General features: G+C 37.3%; 1 pseudogene; it reads right to left on the reverse strand.

Moving 5' to 3' along the window:
- Window positions 1–1,564: 1,564 nt before the first annotated feature.
- On the reverse strand, window positions 1,565–4,814 carry LOC110742169 (annotated as a pseudogene).
- Between the last annotated feature and the right edge of the window lie 3,303 nt (window positions 4,815–8,117).

An 8,117-nucleotide genomic window follows, 5' to 3' on the forward strand; every position in this document is an offset into this window, starting at 1 on the left:
TGCCAGTATTCCATGACATGTATTTATTTTCTAATCAATCTCTTCATGGACATTTAGGTTGATTCAAGTCTGCTATTTATGAATAATTGCTTAGTAAACATACGATATTACATGTGTCTTTATAGCAGCATAATTTATAATCCTTTGGGTACTCATCCCCGAGCATTGGATGGCTGGGTCATATGGTACATCTGGTTCTACATCCAGAGAGTCTCTTGCACTGTTTTCCACAATGGTTGAACTGGTTTACAATCCCACCAACTACAGTGTAAAAGTGTTCCTGTTCTCCCATCCTCTCAGCATGCCTTGTTTCCTGACTTTTTGTGGTCGCCATTCTAACTGGTTGTGAGATGGTATCTCATTGTGGTTTTGATTTGCATTTCTCCCCAGTGGCCCAGTGATGATGGGCGTTTTTCCATGTTTGTTGAAAACATGAATGCATGTCTTTTTTGAGAAATGTCTGTTCATATCCTTTACTTTTTGATGGGGTTGTTTGTTTTTCTTATGCGTTGTTTGAGTTCTTTCAGCGGAGTTCTGGATATTAGCCCTTTGCCAGATGAGTAGATTGCAGGGTTTTCCTCCCATTCGTTTATAATTTCACTCTGATGGTAGTTTCTTTGCTGTGTAAGAGCTCTTTGATTTAATAGGATTCCGACATTGGTGGCTTTTTTGCTGCCGTTAGCCTTGCAAATCTAGAGGTGATAAGGCTCCTCCGTTTTTGTTTATCTGGGAAGATCTTTCCTTCTCCTTCATGTTTGAAGACCAAAGCTATGCACCAAATGTATTGTTTTTGTTAGCGGTATTTTCTTTCAGCACTTTGAAAATACATCCCACTTTCTTCTGGCCTCACTAGAGTTTATGCTGAAGAGATTTACTGATGGTTCACGGGGACTCCTTGTACATCATGAGTCACTTTGCACTTGCTGCTTGGAAAACTCTCTTATCTTTGACTTTTTCACGGAACTGTTGTAATTTGTCTTGGTAAGACTCCGTTAGTTTCATCCTAAGTTAGATCCTTTTGGGATCCCTTGATATGGATGTCCATTTTCTTTCCCAAATTTTGGGTTTTGTCACAATGTCTTCAAAACAGAGCTTTCTCCGCGCCCTCTCTCAACCTCCTTCCTGAATTCTTAATATTGGGTCTGCTTGATGGTGTCTCATGAGTCTCTTCAGCTTTGTTCTTCACTATTTTTCTTTTTTTTCTTTTTTTCTTGAGACAGGGTCTCACGTTTAGCTTCTGCTAAGCTGGGGGTGCAGTGGCATGAACTTGCTGGCTCACTGCAGCTTCAACCTCCACTGGGCTCAAGCTATCCTCCTCACTTCAGCCCCCAAGTAGCTGGGACTGTGGCTGCCACCAAAACTCATTTCATGTTTTCTTTTTGGCTTTTAAAATTTTGGTGCACTGTGCAGGGTTTTACCATGTTGTCAGGCTGGTCCTCAAACTCCTGAGCTCAAGTGATCCTCCTGCTTTCAAGCCCCCCAAGTAGCTGGGACTACAGGCATGTGCCACCAAACTCAGCTAGCTTTTTTTTTTTTTTTTTTCTTTCTTCCTCTGACTGGATAATGTTAAAGGACTTGTCTGTGAGTCCATTGATTCTTCTGCTTGGTCAAGTCTCCTGTTGAAAAATTCTCTAGTGAATTTTTCAATTCAGTTATTACATTATTCAGCAGCAAAAAAAAAATGTTTTGTTCTTTTTTTATATGTTCTATTTTTTGTTGATATTTTCATTTTGTTTATGCACAGTTTTCATGAGTTCACTGAGCATCTTTGTAACAGCTGTTTTGAATTCTTTGTCAGGTTGTTCATTTATCTTAATTTCTTTTTTTTCAATTTTATAACTTTATTTGATGTTTTTGACGATCAGTGATTTAGTTTTCATCCGCATTGACTGTCTGTAGATTTTCGAAAGTGGTAACAGGTACATAGGTAACCAAAGTGTAGAGCTTATTTGGTGAATCTTCATCCTTATTATGTTTTCTGGACAACTGCACATGGATAGGGTATGGGACATTCCTTATTCCTCTGGCCGGGACAGCTTTGTTGAGCCTGGTAGCAATACGCACATCTGGAATTCCCATCTCCTTCATGGCAAATTTCCGAATCTCTTTGAGTGCCCGAGGGTCACGCTTCTTGAAGCCCACTGCATGGATGCGCTTGTGAATGTTGATAGTGTACTCTTGGGTCACCCCCTTGTTAATGGCAGAATGGCTCTTTTTCTTGTCATCATCCTTCTTTGCGGGAGCCATTCTGCTGGGTCTAAGTTGGAAAGGAAGCTATCTTAATTTCTTAAGAGTTGGTTTCTGGAGATTTATTTTGTTCCTTTAATTGGGTTATATTACCCTGTTTTGTTGTGTGGCTTATAAATTGGTGCTGTTTTCTGTGCATTTGAAAAAAATACCTATCTCTACTGGTCTTTACACTCTGTCTTTGTATGGAAAAAGACCTTCATCAATCAATCTGGCCAGAGATTCTGGAGGTCTCTCAAATATTTTCTGCGGATATATCTTCTCTGAATTTGTGTATGTAAATTACCAACCTGAGGAATATTCTGGTTTATTTTTTAGGGGCTCATAATCTTTTGCTTCCCCTAGTGTCTGTGTGTGGTACTGCAGATTCTCTGGAGCTGCCACAAAGCATCCAATTCTTTTTTATTCTCAGTGGTCCCCATGTTTCTAGAAACATGTATGCTGGATTATGTCAGTGCTCTGAGTTGGTGAGACAGTAACCAGTCCCTCAGCCAGCCTCCTGAAAATCTTGAACATTAAACACATGCACCACTCCACTCACTCTTCCATTTACCCATGAAGGAAAGGCCACTGAGTTGAATCGGCCTCTGTCTGCTGTACCATGGGTCCTTTAGAGTAGCAGCCAAACATCCTCCTCTCTTTTGTTCTCAGATGCCCCCAAGTGTCTAGAATTCAGTCAGCATTCAGTCAGCATTCTGAGACAGACAAGATAGAAACCAGTTCCTCATACAGCCCCTGAAAAAGCTGGAATGTTTGACACACCCACCAACTCTTTACCTTTCCATGGAGAAGCCAGGAATTGGAAGTTTTCTCCCACTGGTTCCACTCTGCACCAGGGGGAGAGAACATGGTGAGGGAGTGCATGCTAATGTTAACCATCAACTTTGTCTGAACATTGGATGTATGATTCAGCCTTCTGTTTCCCCCTCCATAGGGAAGCCAGAAGCTGGGAGTTCTCTCCTGATTATTCCATGCTGAGCCAGGCGAAAGAACAGGGTGAGCGAGTGCCCCAGATATTCTAACTGACTTTGATGCAGCTGATGTCATGCTCATGTGGGGTGCAGGAGCTTCTTAAATGGTTTCTGTATTTCTCATAAAGAATTGTTGTTGAATTGATGTCTCTGTGCAAGAAAGGACAGTCTAGGGCTTCCTTTTCCACTCTCTTCCTAATGTCACTTCCTCTGGAATTGTTTGCTAAATTTCATTTTGATTGTTCATTGCTAGTGTATAGAAATACAACTAATTTTTATATTGATTTAGTATTTGCAACTTTGCTGAACTTAGTTGTTAGCTATTATAGGGGTGTGTGTGTGTGTGTGTGTGTATCCTTTATGAATTTTCTGTGTAAGATTATGCCATCTGCAAATAGAGATAGATTTACCTCTTTCTTTCCAATCTGGATGCTATTTACTTCTTTTTCTTGTCTAGGAAATCTCCATTACAGTGTTGAATAGAAGTTGAACAGGAGTGATGAAAGTGGACATCCTCATCTAGTTCCTGAACATGCGGGTAAGTAAGTACTCAGGCTTTTACTATTAGGTATCATATTAGCTATGCTTTTTTGTTTTGTTTTGTTGTTTTTTTGCAGATACTTGTAGCTGGGTGGCAAACTTATCTTCTATTCCTAGAAGATAAGGAATATCTTGTTGAGAGTTTGTATCATGAATGGCTGTTGGATTTAATCAAATGCTTTCTCAGTGTCTATTGAGATGGTCATGTGGGTTTTCTCCCTTATTCTATTAATATGGTGTATTGCATTGATTCATGCTTATATGTTGAATCAGCCTTGCATTTCTGGTATAAATTTCACTTGGTCTTGCTGTTTATTTCTTTTTATATGCTTCTTAATTCATTTTGGCATATAGTGCTTTTAACATGCTGTTGTATTCAGTTGGCTAAAAATTTTATGGAGTATTTTTGCATCAATATTCAAAGAATATTGGTCTGTAGCACTCTTCTGGTGATTGCTCTTGTCTGACTTTGTTATAGAGATAATACTGGCCTCCTACAATGAGTTAGGAATTTGATTTTTTAAAAATTACTAACACAGTCTCTATGCTTGTTATAAGTCTGTTCAAATTTTCTACTTCTTTTTGACTAATTTTTGGTAGTTTATGTGTTTCTTGAAATTTATCTAATTTCTTGGCATATGTATTAGTCCGAGTTCTTCAAAGAAACACAAGCACTGGGATATATAATGAGATTTATTATAAGGAATTGGCTCACACAGTTATGGAAGTTGAAAAATTCTAAAATCAGCTGTCTATAAGCTAGAGATCCAGGAAAGCTGGGTTTGTGTAAATTTGGTGTTATTCTTTTTTTTTTCTTTTTACAATTTTTTTATTTTTTAATTTTTGTGGGTGGATAGTGGGTGTATATATTTATGGTGTATTTGAGATATTTCGGTGCAGACATGCAATGTGTAATAATCATATCACAAAAATGGTGTATCTGTCACCTCAAGCATTTATCCCTTGTGTTATACACAATCGAATTATAGTCTTATAGTTATTTTAAAATGTACAATTAAATTATTATTGACTGTAGTCACCTGTGTGCTATCAAATACTAGGTCTTATTCATTCTTTTTAACTACTTTATTTTTTTACCCATTAACCATTCCCACCTCCCCCAAAACCTCCCCAGCCTCTGGTAACCATCCCTCTACTCTCTATGTCCATGAGTTCAATTGTTTTGATTTTTAGATCTCACAAATAAGTGAGAATATGCAATGTTTCTCTTTCTGTGCTTGGCTTATTTCACTTAGCATAATAACCTTCAGTTCCATCAATGTTGTTGCAAATGACTAGATGTCATTCATTTTAGGACTGAATGGTACTCCGTTGTGTATAAGTAGCACATTTTCTTTCTTCATTCATCTGTTAATGAACACTTAGGTTGCTTCCAAATGTTGGCTATGGTGAACACTGCTGCAACAAATAGTTTTGATTTGCATTTCCTTGATGATCAATGATGTAGAGCACCTTTATATATGTCTGTTTGCCATTTGTAGGTCTTCTTTTGAAAAATGTCTACCCAAATCTTTTGCCCAGTTTTTAATCATATTATTAGGTTTTTTCCTATAGAATTGCTTGAACACGTCTATATTCTGTTTGTTAATCCCTTATCAGATACATAGTTTGTAAATATTTTCTCCCGTTCTGTGGGTTGTCTCTTCACTGTATTGATTGTTTCCTTGGCTGTGCAGAAGTTTTTTAACTTGGTGTGACCCCATTTTTCCATTTTTGCTTTGGTTGCCTGTGCTTATGGGGTATTACTCAACAAATTCTTGTCCAGACCAATGTTGTGAAGAGTTTCCCCAATGTTTTCCTCTAGTAGTTTTATGTTTTGAGGTTTTTAATCCATTTTGATTTGATTTTTGTATATAGTGAGAGGTAGGAGTCTAATTTCATTCTTCTGCAAATGGATATCCAGTTTTCCCAGCACCATTTATTGAAGAGATTTTTTTCCCCAATGTATGTTCTTGGGACCTTTGTCAAAAATGAGCTCACTGTAGGTGTGTGGATTTGTTTCTGGGTTCTTTATTGTGTTCCATTGGTCTGTGTGTCTTTTTTAACGCCAGTACTATGCTGTTTGGGTTACTTACAGCTCTGTAGTATAATTTGAAGTCAGGTTCCTCCAATTCTGTTCTTCTTGCTCAGGATAGCTTTGGCTATATGGGTCTTTTGTGGTTCCATATAAATTTTTGCGATTTTTTTTTGCATGTCTGTGAAGAATATCATTGGCATTTTAATAGGGATTGCATTGAATCTGTAGATTGCTTTGGGTAGTAGGGAGATTTTAACAATATTGATTCTTCCAATCCACAAACATAGAATATCTTTCCATTTTTTGGTGACTTATTCAATTTCTTTCATTTGTGTTTTACAGTTTTCATTGTAGATATTTTACTTCTTTGGTTAAGGTATTCGTATATATTTTATTTTATTATGGCTATTGTAAATGGGATTAATTTTTTAAATTTCTTTTCAGATTGTTCACTGCTGTCATATAGAAATGCTGTTGAATTTTAGGCCAAGCACGGTGGCTCATGCCTGTAATCCCAGCAGTTTGGAAGGCCGAGACAGGCGGGTCATTTGAGGCCAGGAGTTCGAGACCAGCCTGGCCAACACAGAGAAACCTGGTCTCTACTAAAAATACAAAAATTAGCTGGGTGTGGTGGTCCACGCCTGTAGTCCCAGCTACTTGGGAGGTTGAGGCATGAGAATCTCTTGAACCTGGGAGGCAGAGGTTGCAGTGAGTCATGATCATGAGAGAGAGAGAGAGATAGAGAGAGAGAGAGAGAGAGAGAGAGAGAACGAACGAAAGAAAGAAAGAAAGAAAGAAAGAAAATAAATGCTACTGATTTCTGCATGTTGATTTTGTATCTTGCAACTTTGTGAAGTTTGTTTATCAGTTTTAATAGTTTTCTTGTTGAGTCTTTCAGTTTTTTCAACTATAAGATCATATCATCTGCAAACAAATCATTTGACTTATTCAGATGATTTGCTTTCCAATTCAGATGCCCTTTCATTCCTTCTCTTGATTGATTGCTCTAGCTAAGACTTCCAGTACCATGTTGAGTAACAGTGGTGAAAGTGGGCATCCTTGTCATGTTCCAGATCTTACAGGAAAGGCTTTCCATTTCTCCCCATTCAGTATCATATTATGTGTCATATGTTAGTCTGTCATACATGGCTTTTATTATGTTGAGGTATGTTCTTTCCATTCCCAGTTTTCTGAGTATTTTTATCATGAAGGAGTGTTAAATTTTATCAAATGCTTTTCAGCATCAATTGAAATGATCATATGGTTTTTCCTCTTCATTTTGTTGATATGATGTATCATATTGATTGATCTGCATATGTTGAATCATCCTTGAATTCCAGGGATAAATCCCACTTGGTCATGATGAATGATCTTTTTAATGTATTGTTGAATTCAACTTGCTACTATTTTCTTGAGGATTTTTGCATCAATATTCATGGGAGATATTGGCTTGTAGTGTTCCTTTTTTGATGTGTATTTGGTTTTGGTATCAGGGTAATACTGGCCTTGTAGGATGAGTTTGGAAGTATTCTCTCCTCCTCTATTTCTTATAATACTTTAAGTAGGATTGGTATTAGTTCTTTGAATATTTGGTAGAATTCAGCAGTGAAGCTGACAGGTCCTGGGCTTTTCTTTACTGGGAAACGTTTTATTTCTGCTTTGATCTTGTTACTTGTTACTGGTTTGTTCAGGTTTGGGATTTCTTCCTGGTTCAATCTTGGTAGGTTGTATGTGTGTAGGAATTTGTCCATTTCTTTTAGATTTTCCAATTTATTGGCATGTAGTTACCCATAGCAGCCACTAATAATCCCTTGAATTTCTGCAGTATCAGCTTCAATGTCTCCTTTTCCATCTCTGATTTCATTTATTTTTGTCTTCCCTCTTTTTTTCTAAGTCTGGCTAAAATTTGCCAATTTTGTTTATCTTTCCAAAAAAACAACTTTTGTTTCATTGAGCTTTTGTATTGTTTTATTCCTTTCAAATTCATTTATTTCTGCTCTGATCTTTATTATTTCTTTATTAAAAAAAAAAAAATGTTAGCCAGGATGGTCTCGATCTCCTGACCTTGTGATCCATCCGCCTCAGCCTCCCAAAGTGCTGCGATTACAGGCGTGAGCTACCGCGCTCGGCTATTATTTTTTTCTTCTACTAATTTTGGGTTTGGCTTGCTCTTGCTTTTCTAGTTCTTTAAGATGCATTATTAGGTTATTTATTTGAATTTTTTCTTTTATGATGTAGGTGCTTGCAGCTATACATTTCCTTCTTAGTATGGCTTTTGCTGTATCCCATAGGTTTTAGTATGCTGTCTTTCTGTTGTCATT

This window comes from Papio anubis, chromosome X (assembly GCF_008728515.1).
Source record: "Papio anubis isolate 15944 chromosome X, Panubis1.0, whole genome shotgun sequence".
Classification (NCBI taxonomy): Eukaryota; Metazoa; Chordata; class Mammalia; order Primates; family Cercopithecidae; genus Papio; species Papio anubis.